Here is a 14,791-nt window from a genome sequence, read left to right as displayed (position 1 = left end):
GTAATATTTTAGTAATTTACTGAATCATCCTCTGTTTAGTTTTTCAATTTTTCAATAGACATGACTGTTGTAGCTATCTAGGTAAATATATCTTTGCTTGCACCCATGACTATTTCATTAGGATAGCTTCCTAGAAACTCTTTGGTACATAGAGTACTCAATAGCCTTATATTTTGCAGGATATTGGTAAATTGTACATGGCCATAACTCACATAACTTTTGCAGTATGGCTGATACCCAGGGAGCTGCATGTGAGTTGTGTGCAGATCTCCACACTGTGGTGCTCCTCTCCCTGAATTTGTTAGTTGTGATTCTTCCTAATGGTGTAAAGTACCTTGTAAATAATCAATATAACAGTAGCCTCTCTTACTCCAGACACGAGATTTAAAATTTAGAATTGGAAAGAACTTGTGAAATATGAGTTAAGAATTCATTTAAAAAATCACTGATAGATCCAAATTTATTGATTTTCCAATTTATTCATAATGTGAAAGAGACACATGTACCCCAATGTTCATCGCAGCACTGTTTATAATAGCCAGGACATGGAAACAACCTAGATGTCCATCAGCAGATGAATGGATAAGAAAGCTGTGGTACATATACACAATGGAGTATTACTCAGCCATTAAAAAGAATTCATTTGAATCAGTTCTGATGAGATGGATGAAACTGGAGCCAATTGTACAGAGTGAAGTAAGCCAGAAAGAAAAACACCAATACATTATACTAACACATATATATGGAATTTAGGAAGATGGCAATGACGACCCTGTATGCAAGACAGGAAAAAAGACACAGATGTGTATAACGGACTTTTGGACTCAGAGGGAGAGGGAGAGGGTGGGATGATTTGGGAGAATGGGAATTCTAACATGTATACTATCATGTAAGAATTGAATCGCCAGTCCATGTCTGACGTAGGGTGCAGCATGCTTGGGGCTGGTGCATGGGGATGACCCAGAGAGATGTTGTGGGGAGGGAGGTGGGAGGGGGGGTCATGTTTGGGAACGCATGTAAGAATTAAAGATTTTAAAATTAAAAAAATAAAAAAATTAAATTAAATAAAATTAAAAAAAAAAGAACAGATAAAAGTACATATTAGCCATGAAGATCATAGTTCCTGGCCCTTAAGCATTAAAAAAAAATTTAATAGACTGTTTTGGGGGTAGTTTTAGGTTTACAGAAAATTTTAAGCATTTTATAAAAAGGAAAGAAGACAAGAAAAAGGAAAATTGGGACATAAATAGATGTATCTTTTTGAAGTGAAAGAATTATTATTTTTCCTTTTAATCTTTTAGAAGCCATCATTATAATTGGTTAACATTTGAAACTGCTTGCAACAAGGATCTTTCATTTCACAGCAGCCTCAAACATAAGCATATTCTCATTTGCTTTTGAAACTTAAAGAAGTCATGGTAAAGCTAAAAAAAAAACTAGGTGACAGAGCAGAAAAATAAGATGTATTTATTTTATTATTTCTCTCTTTCCTCCCATTCTGTCTCCTCACTCCTTCTCTTATTTCATTGGAATTAAATATTCATGAGAATGTTTTGAGAATTTTCTTAGTGGAGATCTTAAACGTACTGGCTACCAGAGAATTTTTATTCCCACAGTGGCATTTGTATTTCTAATGAAATGAACACGATAGTCAACTTGGAATTCTCATTTGTGTTTAATACAATTCCTTGTTGCATATTTGTATTACCTTTTCATTAAATAATACCCAACTGCAATTCACTTTTTTTCTTACTTCAAACACTATCTTGATAAATGCTAGGTATACAGCAGATACTTAGTAAATGCTTGATTAATTCATTAACTGGGAAAGTAGCTATTACTAGGTTGAAGATTCTCATTATGGGATCTTCCTTTCTGTGAAAATTAGTAGCAAAATACTGTTTGTTGGTACCAGAAAAATCACATTTAATGTAATCAAAGAAAGTACATAGCTTAAAATCTTAACTGACATTCTGGGTCTCAACAGCAACTATTAACCCCTTAGAAATTTTTCAGCAGTTACTATGTACTTTAAGAAATCTACTTGTACTACTAGTTACATTTTCTCAACTGTTCTGCGTTCTCAAATAGTTTTTAAAAAGAAATCTGGCAGAGCATGCCAGCAAAAAGAATAGCCTCGCCAGATTCTAACCAAATCATCAAATAGGAGCTGTGTTTCTTTAGGACTTCATAGGTCCCCTTTTAATAGGCTCTTTCCTCTGTTATTCTACTTCCAGAATACAAAGACCACTAGTATTAGCCAAGAACATTTTTCTCTGTTAAATCCTTGTCAACTAACACTTCAGAGCAAGAGTTTAAGGCATTACAGTTTTCAGGAGTAATTGCATTTTATTAGGGGAATCTTTAAAAAGGAAAAAACCTTTATAACTCAAAGTAGCAATGTATAATGGAGGGGATTTTAGGTGATGACCTATCAGTGCCATTTGGAAAGTTCTTTTTAAGGTGTATATTTGAAAAAGTACTTTCTTTTCACAGCTTTCACACTAGATAAGCTGATGCCAAGTTAATTGAACCAATCTCTCCCCTCTCTGAATTAAGGCTTCTTGCTATAATCTGCCTTCTACCTTTATTATTTTCTTGAAATCTGTGATGATCCAAAAGCCAAATCCAATCAGTACTATTTAGCAACCATCCAAGTTGACAACTCCTTACTAATGACTTTCCCATTTGAAACTATCTTTCCCTGGTTTCAGCATACCATTCTCTCGGCTCCCTTTCCACCTCTCCCAATATTTTTTTTTTTCCATTTTCATGAGCTTTTCTCCTCTTCTCACACAGTAATATTGATTCTTCTCATATATATAAGCAGGCTTCCCAGATGGTACTAGTGGTAAAGCCAATGCAGGAGCAGTAGGAGACACAGGTTCTATCCTTGGGTTGGGAAGATCCCCTGGAGGAAGGCATGGCAAACCACTCCAGTATTCTTGCCTGGAGAATCCCATGGACAGAGGAGTCTGTCCTGTAGGAACCTGCTACAGTCCATGGGGTTACAAAGAGCTGGACTCAACTGAAGCAACTTAGCATGAATGCATATATAAGCAAGCTTCCATTCTATTAATCATAGAATTTCTCCTTTTTATTTCCCTCACTGTAGCTATTATCTCAATGCCTGCCACTCCATGCCAGTTCATCATCTCTCTAGAGTGTCCTTCTGGTCATTCCAATTGGATTTTCTTATGATGTAAATGAAACAAGCTCAACCTCAAGCTCATTATCTCCTACTTGAGTCTTGTATTTTCTATCTCACTTAGTGACATCACTATTTATTCAACAACCTTCTTCCAGATAACTCATGTTTATCCTTGGAACTGTCACTTCCACATCCAGTTGACCAGATGTTATTGGAGTTCTCCTAAAATTAATTCAACCACTTCTCTCAATCCTCAATTCTAACCTTTTAGTTTAAATGTTCACCTCCTCTAACCTATCTTACTGTAAACACATATTAAACATAGGCAAAGTGCCTCAATCATTCTCTTTCAACAAAGATGCTTTTGTCACTTTGCAGTCAGATATGATTATTTCCTTCTTCATTTAAAATTATGATGGCTTCCTATGCTTATGAGATAAAGCAGGTTTTTTCATTCATTTATTCATTCGATTAACATAGTGAACTTATGCCATGAGGCTGACACTGAATAAATATTGGTGAACAAAGTATAATATCTTCTATATTTTTCTCTACTCCGTAATACAATTCCAGTAGGTTGAATTCTATGTTCATTGGATTCTATAGTTCATTCTATGAACTATTTTTTTTTCTTCCTAATACACCCTCCTTCCCAACCTACACCTCCCACTGGCTCATTCTCTGAAAGATATTCTGTACTCCAGCTATTCAGATATATTCTACATCTTGCTAAAGTATCATGCTATAACATCCTGGTGTCTTCTGCTTCGTTGGGGACAACTCTCCACGAATCACTTACATTCCTGCATTTCTTGTGAGCAGAGGTACTCACTGCCTTTGTTCTGGATTATCTTCTCCAGAATGTTTGTATGGTATGCAGTCTTGGGATACTGGGTAGTGTCTTGCTCAGGAGCAAAGGGCCAGCATGTTTATTGCTTTACAGAAAAAAAAAGATTGGCTCCCTAAGCTCAGAGTTTCTGCCCTGTAATGCAGCCCACTGTATGTGCAAGTGTTACCTGGCCCTTGTTGTGTCCCCTGTAGTAATTAGGATCTGGGAACTGGGATAAGCAAGTGCTAACAACCTGGCTATGATGATAACTGTGAGTAATAAAGATCTTTCTATTTGATTAAAGATTTTCATGTTTTTGTCAGCCTCTGTGAATCTTTTGCAAGATAATTTGTTGGTTTGATAATAGGGTAAAATCTCAACACTTCACAATTCTTGACAAAATTCATCTTTCAAGTTCCAGCTTAAACATTTCCTCTTTGATGAAAATTTTGCTGATTCTTTCAGGAAAGCATTTTGCAGATCTGTGATTTTCCAGAGCATTGCCCTTTATAGTAATTGACATACTCTTTAGAATCAGATATTAAGTCCCAGTTACTTGGTAGCATTTATGGAATACACATTAAGATATGCAATAAATGCTGATGAATCAATGAATATCATTTTCTTTTCTTGATTTCATCCTAGTCAGCCTCATTTTCTTTTCATATCTGAGGTATTGAGGAACTTATTTAAATTTTCCTTTCAAAGCAACATCCTGCTACTATCATTTTATAACTGCTGGAAAAGATGATTTCTTCTATACTCTCTAGCCCAATTAGAAATTTCTCCACCATAGAATTGTAGGCTTGTTTGAACTGCTTCTCTGGTTGTGGTATAAGGTCAAATTCCCAAGAATACAGAAAATACCTGTTACTGGACATTCTTGGTTCCAATATTTTGTATAAAAGTGGTTTTATCTTACTGTATATTTCCTTGTTCCTAAATGAAACTGTCTTGTTAAAATGTTTGCATTTTTCTTTTTAACCTTAAGATGTTATAAACCACAAGCTGACATTAACTGAGTGTCTTGACTTTTGTTTGTGATCTGGGGCATCATATTATGATCAGAATGTTTAGCTGATACCGTTAATAACTGTTTGCTGAATTTTCTGCCATCCAGTCTTCTATTATTCAGGTCACATTTTCTATTGTACTGGTTATTACCTAATTATCTTTTAGAACTGGCCATAAAAAGAGTCAAAACCATATGTAGGAGGATGGTGGGGAGGGCAATAGACAGAAACAAGCTTGAGTATTAGTCAAGATAGTACAAACCTATGCTTCACAGCACACAAACTACCAAAACCACCAAATTTCACTGGCTTGCCTGAATAGGTTCAGATGACTTTCCAGGAAAACTTATTTTCCTTACAGGAACTTGACAGTTGAACCTTAAATGTTGATGCTCTTTTTTCTCCTCATTTCTATAGAATTCCTCAATAAGGGAAGAGTGAATGGAGAGTTCATAACTTCTTCAAATCCCATTGACCAGAGGTAATCACATGGCCCCAGAAACTACAAAGGCAGAGAATAGTGGTAGTCATTACTAATGAGAACAGAAATAAATTTATCTAAATTTAGAAAGAAAGGATTTAATTATGTGGAAGTACACCAGGTTTGAGAGGAAATGAATACTTATTAGGTACCTACTTCAGAAGTTTCCCCTTTTTTAGGGGGGGGTGGTTTATGACATTTTCAGATTTCCTAAAGTAACTCTCGGAGAAGGCAATGGCACCCCACTCCAGTACTCTTGCCTGGAAAATGCCATGGACGGAGGAGCCTGATAGGCTGCAGTCCATGGGGTCAGGAAGAGTCGGATATGACTGAGTGCCTTCACTTTCACTTTCACTTTCATGCATTGGAGAAGGAAATGGCAACCCACTCCAGTGTTCTTGCCTGGAGAATCCCAGGGACGGGGGAGCCTGGTAGGCTGCTGTCTATGGGATCGCACAGAGTCCAACAAGACTGAAGCGACTTAGCAGCAAAGTAACTCTACCGTTGATTGAGTAGTTAGGTACAGACAGCTTAAAATGTATTTATATACTAACAACTTAGTAATTTTTTTGAGAAAAAATAATACACATAGTTGAGAGAAAAAAATTATTTTAGTCAACGGCATTTACTTGTTAACAAGATGTGTGGGCCTCTTGGGCACTCTGCATATCTCAGACATTGGAATCAGACTGGATACCATTAGTTTCATTTCCTGCTCTACATTGATTTTAATGCTTATTTACTTTTTGTCCAACAACTAACAAAACTTAGCTTCACAAAGATATAATGTCACTGAAAGGAATGTGGTATGATCTAATATTGAAACTACCTTGACCTAGTAGTTCATGCAGTAGCTGAGAGATTTCAAATATTGTTGCCGTTCCCTTGAAAATAGATGTGCTGCAGTTCCCTGGAGTGACTCAGTGCACAATTTGGGAACCATGGGTCTGCTGTCCTAGGTATTATATATAGATCTTTATTTCTCACTATAGTTTGGAAGGTAGATGCTATTGTTCCCAAGTTGGATGGAAAAACTAAGGTCTGAAAAGGACATGAATTTAACCCAAACCTCTTACTTAGTAATTAGCATAGCAGGAGCTTGAACCCAAGCCTTCTGGCTCTAAATCCCATTGCATCATGCCATGTGTCATGAAATTTATAGGATTAAGGTTTTCACAGCTTCCTCTCCCCATGACCTTTCCTGGGTTTCAAGCAACATTGAAATGACTATGTTTTAAACATGTGGAAGTGCTTGAAGCTCATGGAAGTGATTTTAAGTCTTCAGTTTTAGTTTCAAGGCACACCTGCTAGAAAATAAATTTTTTTTGAGCAGAGATTAAAGAACTTTAAAATGGCCTTAAAATGGCCCAAGGAAGAGTGTTTAAGCTTTGAAATCAAAACAGTATATTTCTAATAAGCTTGTAATTGTTTACTGCTAATTTTTAATATGACATTTAGTATAGAGCACATATCACTTTTTTTTTTTTTAACCAACTGTCAGGACAGTCCTTAAACTAAACTTTCTGCACCAGCTGTTGCCTAATTCAGTATGGTCCATTTTGGAATTATTCCAACTCTGCTTGCACATAATTTCCAAGTCTCAACAGACCTGTGCAAAAATGGACCACAGCTATAATCTTTCATGTTACTCATAGTTCTATTTAATTATCTGAAATACTACCTGATAAATAGTGCAATCAGAAGAATTCCAGTTTAACAGTAACTACTTCCACATCACTTTTCTGCTGTTATTTAATTTTAAACAGGTTTTGGATTACAACCTCTAAATTATGTGAACTCCTAATCAATGATTAATTTATGAATCTTCAGGCTGCTGCCTTTTTTCTTTTTTTAGGTAGTTCCTATATGTGCTAAGTCACTTCAGTCATGTCTGACTCTTTGAGACCCTATGGTCTGTAGCCCACGAGGCTTCTTCCTCTGCCTATGGGATTCTTCAGACAACAATACTAGAGTGGGATGCCATGTCTTCCTCCAGGGGATCTTCCCAGCCTAGGGATCGAAACCCTCATCTCTTACATCTCCTGCATTGGCAGGTGGGTTAAGTGTCAATAAATTTGGTCCTAGTCAAATGAAGCTTCTTTCTTTCCTAGACATTTTAGACCTTTATTTTTTACTGAGTTTGTTGGAAAAGCTTTTAGCACCAAAGAAGAGTAAATTCGTACAATAAAAAACTGTCTTCAAAGAAAATGTCTATTAGCATGAATTAAAAGTACATTTGTATTAAATGCCTCTGACACAGATTGCAGTTCAGAGAATTATCTAAAGTTAGGTGTAAAAATTGTTCTTCATTTGAAACCAAATTTATCAATGAATGGAAAGAGAATGACATTTATCTAGCACTCTGTAAATACCAAACATTCTAATTTATTATTTCGTTTGAACCTGAGCACAACAATGGGAGGTCATTGTTATTACCTTCATTTTGCAGATGAGGAAACTGGAAGCTGAGAGTGTGAGGAAATCTCCTAAATTTACAAGTGAATAACATGTATAGCCATCATAGTCAAAAAAAGAGTCTGAAATGCAGTACTTGGATGCAATCTCAAAAACGACAGAGTGATCTCTGTTTCCAAGACAAACCATTCAGTATCACAGTAATCCAAGTCTAGGCCCCGACCAATAACACTGAAGAATCTGAAGTTGAACAGTTCTATGAAGACCTACAAGACCTTCTAGAACTAACACCCCCAAAAGATGTCCCTTTCATTATGGAGGACTGGAATGCAAAAGTAGGAAGTCAAGAAACACCTGGAGTAAGAGGCAAATTTGGCCTTGGAGTAAAGAATGAAGCTAACAGGGCAACAGTTTTGACAAGAGAACAACTTTTAACAAAGCTAACAGTTTTGAAAAGAGAACAACTGGTCATAGCAAACACCCTCTTCCAACAACTCAAGAGAAGACTCTACACATGGACATCACCAGATGATCAATACCAAAATCAGACTGATTATATTCTTTGCAGCCAAAGATAGAGAAGCTCTATACAGTCAGCAAAAACAAAACTGGGAGCTTACTGTGGCTCAGATCGTGAACTCCTTATTGCCAAATTCAGACTTACATTGAAAAAGTAGGGAAAACCACTAGACCATTCAGGCATAACCTAAATCAAACCCCCTACAATTATACAGTGAAAGTGAGAAATGGATTCAAGGGATTAGATATGATAGACAGAGTGCCTGAAGAACAATGGATGGAGATTTGTGACCTTGTACAGGAGGCAGTGATCAAGACCATATCCAAGAAAAAGAAATGCTAAAAGGCAAAATGGTTGTCTGAGGAGGCCTTACAAACAGCTGTGAAAAGGAGATGTGAAAGGCAAGGGAGAAGGAAAGATATATCCCTTTGAAAGCAGAGTACCAAAGAATAGCAAGGAGAGATAAGAAAGCCTTCCTCAGTGATCAGTGTAAAGAAATAGAGGAAAACAACAGAATGGGAAAGACTAGAGATCTCTTAAAGAAAGTTAGAGATACCAAGGGAACTTTTTCATGCTAAGATGGGCACAGTAAAGGACAGAAATGGTATGGACCTAACAGAAGCAAAGATATTAAGAAAAGGTGGTAAGAATACACAGAAAAACTATACAAAAAAGATCTTCATGACCCAGATAATCACGATGGTATGATCACTCTCCTAGAGCCAGACATCCTGGAATGCAAAGTCTAGTGGGCCTTAGGAAGCATAACTACAAACGCAGCTACTGGAGGTGATGGAATTCCAGTTGAGTTATTTCAAATCCTAAAAGATGATGCTGTGAAAGTGCTACACTCAATATGCCAGCAAATTTGGAAAACTCAGCAGTGGCCACAGGACTGGAAAATGTCCATTTTCATTCCAATCCTTAAGAAAGGCAATACCAAAGAAAGTTCAAACTACCACACAATGGCAATCATCTCACACTATAGCAAAGTAATGCTCAAAATTCTCCAAGCCAGGCTTCAACAGTATATTAACTGTGAACTTCCAGATGTTCAAGCTGGATTTAGAAAAGGCAGAGGAACCAGAGATCAAATTGCCAACATCCATTGGATCATCAAAAAAGCAACAGAGTTCCAGAAAAACATCTTCTGCTTTATTGACCATGCCAAAACCTTTGACTGTGTGGATCACAACAAGCTGTGGAAAATTCTGAAAGATATGGGAAGACCAGACCACCTGACCTGTCTCCTGAGAAATATGTATCCAGGTCAAGAAGCAACAGTTAGAACTGAACGTGGAACAGACTGGTTGCCAATAGGGAAAGGAGTATGTCAAGGCTGTATAGTATATTGTCATCCTTCTTATTTAACCTATGTGCAAAGTACATCATGAGAAATGCTGGGCTGGATGAAGCACAAGCTAAAATCAAGATTGTCGAGAGTAATATCAATAACCTCAGATACACAGATGACACCACCCTTATGGCAGAAAGTGAAGAACTAAAGAGCCATTGAGGAAAGTGAAAGAGGAGAGTGAAAAAGTTGGCTTAAAACCCAGCATTCAGAAAGCTAAGTTCATGGCATCTGGTCCCATCAATTTATGGCAAATAGATGGGGAAACAGTGGAAACAGTGATATATTTGGCTCCAAAATCACTGCAGATGGTGACTGCAGCCATGGAATTAAAAAAATGTTTGCTCCTTGGAAGAAAAGCTTTGATGAACCTAGACAGCATATTAAAAGGCAGAGATATTACTTTGCCAACAAAGGTCTATCTAGTCAAAGCTATGGTTTTTCCAGTAGTCATATATGGATGTGAGAGTTGGACTATAAAGAAAGCTGAGGGCCAAAGAATTGAAGCTTTTGAACTGTGGTGTTGGAGAAGGCTCTTGAGAGTCCCTTGGACTGCAAGGAGATCCAATCAGTCCATCCTAAAGGATATCAGCCTTGAATATTCAGTGGTAGGACTGATGTTGAAGCTGAAACTCCAGTAGTTTGGCTACCTGATGTGAAAAACTGACTCATTTGAAAAGACCCTGATGCTGGGAAAGATTGAAGGCAGGAGGAGAAGGGGATGACAGAGGATGAGATGGTTGGATGACAACACCGACTCAGTGCACATGAGTTAGAGTAAACTCCGGGAGTTGGTGATGGACAGGGAGACCTGGTGGTCTGCAGTCCACGGGGTCGCAAAGAATCAGACATGACTGAGCGACTGAAATGAACTTGATACTTAGAGTTCGCATTCAAATTCAGGTGGGTCTGGCATGACATTGCGGTTATGGCTTTTGACTACAAAGGTATGCTGCCTCTAGATTGTGCTACGTGGGGATGGGCTTGTGTCTTTTATGTTTCAGAATGGAGATTGCTATGAAACCATATTATTTTTTTATTTATCAAATATTTATTGAGTGCTTCAATGTGACTGGCACTTTTCTAGGAGTTAATTGTGCTAATTATGAATATTGACGTTAAGTTGTATAATTTATTTGCATCTTCTAAAAGTCTGATTTATTGTTGTTAGTTCTTCTGTTGTTTGACAGTAGGAGATGATTATCTACAAATCTGAAAAAATTTTAGACTCAATCCCAAGAGAACTGTGCATCCATGTGTGTCTTTTCTACATGATACCTTGGTGTTCATAAGTCAGTTTCCATATCCTGACTCTTGTTTCTTCATTGGTATAATGATCTCTGAGGTTCTTCTGAGGACTAAAATTCTAAGCACCTCCTGTTTTATAGGTCAGTCCCAGTGATCCATGAGATCAGGACTGAAATAAATGGTTTTATATTTAGCTTTGGGAAGTATAAATGAGGTACAGTGAATGAAATCTTTAAAGCACTATACCAATTTTATTAGTGCTCTATTGCTGTGTAACAAATTACAACAGATTTTGTGGCTTGGAATAATCCATATTTGTTATCTCACAGTTTCCATGGGTTAGGAGTCTCAGCATGGCTTAGCTGGGTCTTCTGCTTAGGATCTCACAAGGGTACAGTTAAGGTGTCAATGGGTTAATTCATGTCTTGGCCTTGGTCTTTTTCCAAGCTCTGATTGTTGGCAAAATTCCTTTTCTTGTGGTTGTAGAATGGAGGTCCCCATTTTCTCTTTGGCTATCAGCCAGGTACAAGCAGTTCTCAGCCCCTAGAGGTTGCTGGCAATTTCTTGCTCTGTGACTCCTTCATGTTGTTGTTTATTTGCTCACTCGTGTCCAACTCTTTGTGACCCCATGGACTGCAGCACACCAGGCTTCCTGTCCTTCACTATCTCCCAGAGTTGGCTCAAATTCATGTCCATTGAGTCAGTGATGTTATCTAACCATCTCATCCTTCATAAACCCTTTCAAAACTTAGAAGCTTACTTCTTCAAGCTGATGAGAAATAGTCTCTCCTCCTGGATGCTAAGATAAAGTCTTATATAACTATACTGGGTTGAATAGTATCCCCTCAAATTCATGTCTACCTGAAACCTTACAATATGACCATATTTAGTAATAGGTCTTTACAGATATAGTTAGTCAAGTTAATGTGAGGTCATACTGGAGTAGAATAGGCCATAATCTAGTGACTGTTGTCCTTGTAAGAAAACAGAGGCATACAGACACACAGAGGGAAGACAGCCATGTGACAGCAGAGAGAAAGATTGGGTTAAGCTTCTGTAAGCCAAGGAACATGAAGGATTTCTGGGAAACACCAGATGCTAGAAGGAAAGATTACTCCCCTAGAGCCTTCAGAGAAGTCATGACTTATAAATACCTCGACTGCAGAATTTTAGCATCCAAAACTGTAAGAGAACACATTTCTGTTATTTTTGAATCCCAGATTTGTGGGACTTTATTATGGCAGCCCTAGAAAACTAATACAATAAAATAATGTAATCATGGGAATAACAATATCCCATTACCTTTGCTATATAATGTAACCAAATCAAGGGAGTGAATGACTTTCTCTCACCTTTGCTATTTCTGTTAGTTAGAAGCAAGTCACAAATTCCTCCCACACTGAAGGAGAAAGAATTATGCAAGGTGACTCACTGGGATCACCTTAGGATGTATCTGCCACATCAATATAAGATTATCTTATTTTGTTAGAATAGGCCTTCTATTATGTAGGAAATGAATTAAACAATCCCATCTAACTATATCATTTCTAACTATTTCAAAATTATCTACACAGATAGTTTAATAAAAAGTTTCATTGAGACTATTTTTAATGATAGCTCTTTAAACTCTACCACTCGACATTTTCTGTGTTCATTTTTTAAAAATGGATTTGTTGATACTTTAGCTACAAGTTGTTCTGAAGATGAAAATTAGTCGATCATTCGAAAGTATAAAAAAGAGAAACAGAAAAGTTTATTAGCTAAACACTGCCCTCTCAATAACATCATTAGTGCTCCAAGAGATATTGGTCAGTTGATCAATATTCCATTGAGCACCTATCATATGAGAAGTATTGTACAAGATTATTAACTTTACCTTAGTACACCTTCGGTATTCAAGTGATAAAATGATATGGCTGAAGGCAAGCTGAGACTTGTCAGCCAGCAAAAGTCTTTGCCCTTAGATTACTTTATATAGGATATACTTACATAAAACATTAGTAGATTCCATCATATTTATTCGATTTTTGTAGAGCTGCAGTTCAGGGTTAGCTGCTGCTGCTGCTGCTGCTGCTGCTAAGTCGTTTCAGTCGTGTCCGACTCTGTGTGACCCCATAGACGGCAGCCTACCAGGCTCCCTCGTCCCTGGGATTCTCCAGGCAAGTACACTGGAGTGGGTTGCCATTTCCTTCTCCATTGCATGAAAGTGAAAAGTCAAAATGAAGTCGCTCCATCGTGTCCGACTCGTCACGACCCCATGGACTGCAGCCTACCAGGCTCCTCCATCCATGGGGTTTTTCAGGCAAGAGTACTGGAGTGGGGTGCCATTCAGGGTTAGCAGGAGACAACAAAGTAAAGCAATGATGCTATTTCACTATAGGTACTCTGTGATTTTCATGTTGATTTTTGAATCCATACTTCCACAAATTCTATGAAGTGCTATCAGATTTGTGAACTAATGTTCCAGACATATCTCTCATATTTTTTTCCTTTGGATTTCTTTGTGGGCTGTTGGATGGACATGTGTTTTTCTTTGGGTAGTGCCATAAACTCCCTTATGAGATAGATTTCAACCCTTAGTCAGCCTTGGAGAAAAATAAATATTTCCTTATATATGACCTTAATACATATCATGTTGCATAACTATTCTGGATACACAGCCCTGTACATTTGAAATATCCTCTGGCATTTAACTTTCAGAGATAGTTTGTTTGAAATCCTATCAGTTTTGTTAGAGATAGAGGCTCATATACAATCATACGCACTGCTGTCAAAATCAAGCTCTTTGACTGTTCTTGATTCTATAAAGATCACAATTAAAATTCTCTCTTCTTGCCAAATTCATATCTTTAATGCTTCGTGGATAATCCTCTAGGGTATTGGTACTGAGTACAGCAAGACAGAGGTATTAAATGTGATTACTCCAGGCAAATTGTTTGTGTACTGTCAAACATGGAAAAATAAAGTACATTTTAGGTCTCTAATCTTAGAATTTCCGTGTGATGAAGTGAAATTTCTTCATGTAAAGAAGGTCATAAAGTTGAGTTTCTGGCTCTGGATTTTAGCAAAATGAAATGTTCTGTAGGTCCCTGATAAAACTTAGATAAAGGTATTAGTTCTTCTCTGAGTTTTCTGGATTGGATCTCTGAGTGAGAGATGTCAGAACCTTATAGATTAAAATCACAAGTTCTGGAGTCAGTTGGCTTGAGTTCAAATTTGAGCTCTGGCACTTTTTAGCTGTAAAATTGGATAGGATGATACATCATAGGGAATTTGTGGTGATTAAATAATGACTGTAAATTGCATAACATGAAACTTAACATGTAGGAAATGCTTAATATGTTAGCTAAAATGAATTAACAAAAATAAACTTTAAGCTCAACACTCACTTCCAAGTGTCTGTGAAGCAAACTTAGCCTATGGAGAAGTTTGCAGATGATTTGGGGATTTTCTTTGCTCTAGAATATTTTGTCACCACCCATCCTGGTAGGAAGGAACACGCATTCACTGGCCACCTACTGCCGTCAGATGATATGTCAGAATATTTGCATTAATGGGCTCATCAAATTCTCAAACTCCCAGAAAACCCTCCAAAAAATCTATGAGAAATTCTCATTTTTAAATAAGGAACTAAGCTCAAATAATAATAATAAGTTGCAGATCTATTATTTAAATCCACACCTGTTCAACTTTCTGATCCAAGTTCTTACTGCTTCACCATGCTGCCTCTCAAAAGGCAAAGCCCCCTGAAATTCAGCCACGTTATATGACTTCTGTATG

Source organism: Ovis aries, chromosome 9 (genome assembly GCF_016772045.2).
Source record: "Ovis aries strain OAR_USU_Benz2616 breed Rambouillet chromosome 9, ARS-UI_Ramb_v3.0, whole genome shotgun sequence".
Taxonomy (NCBI): Eukaryota; Metazoa; Chordata; class Mammalia; order Artiodactyla; family Bovidae; genus Ovis; species Ovis aries.
This window is presented reverse-complemented; position numbering follows the sequence as displayed.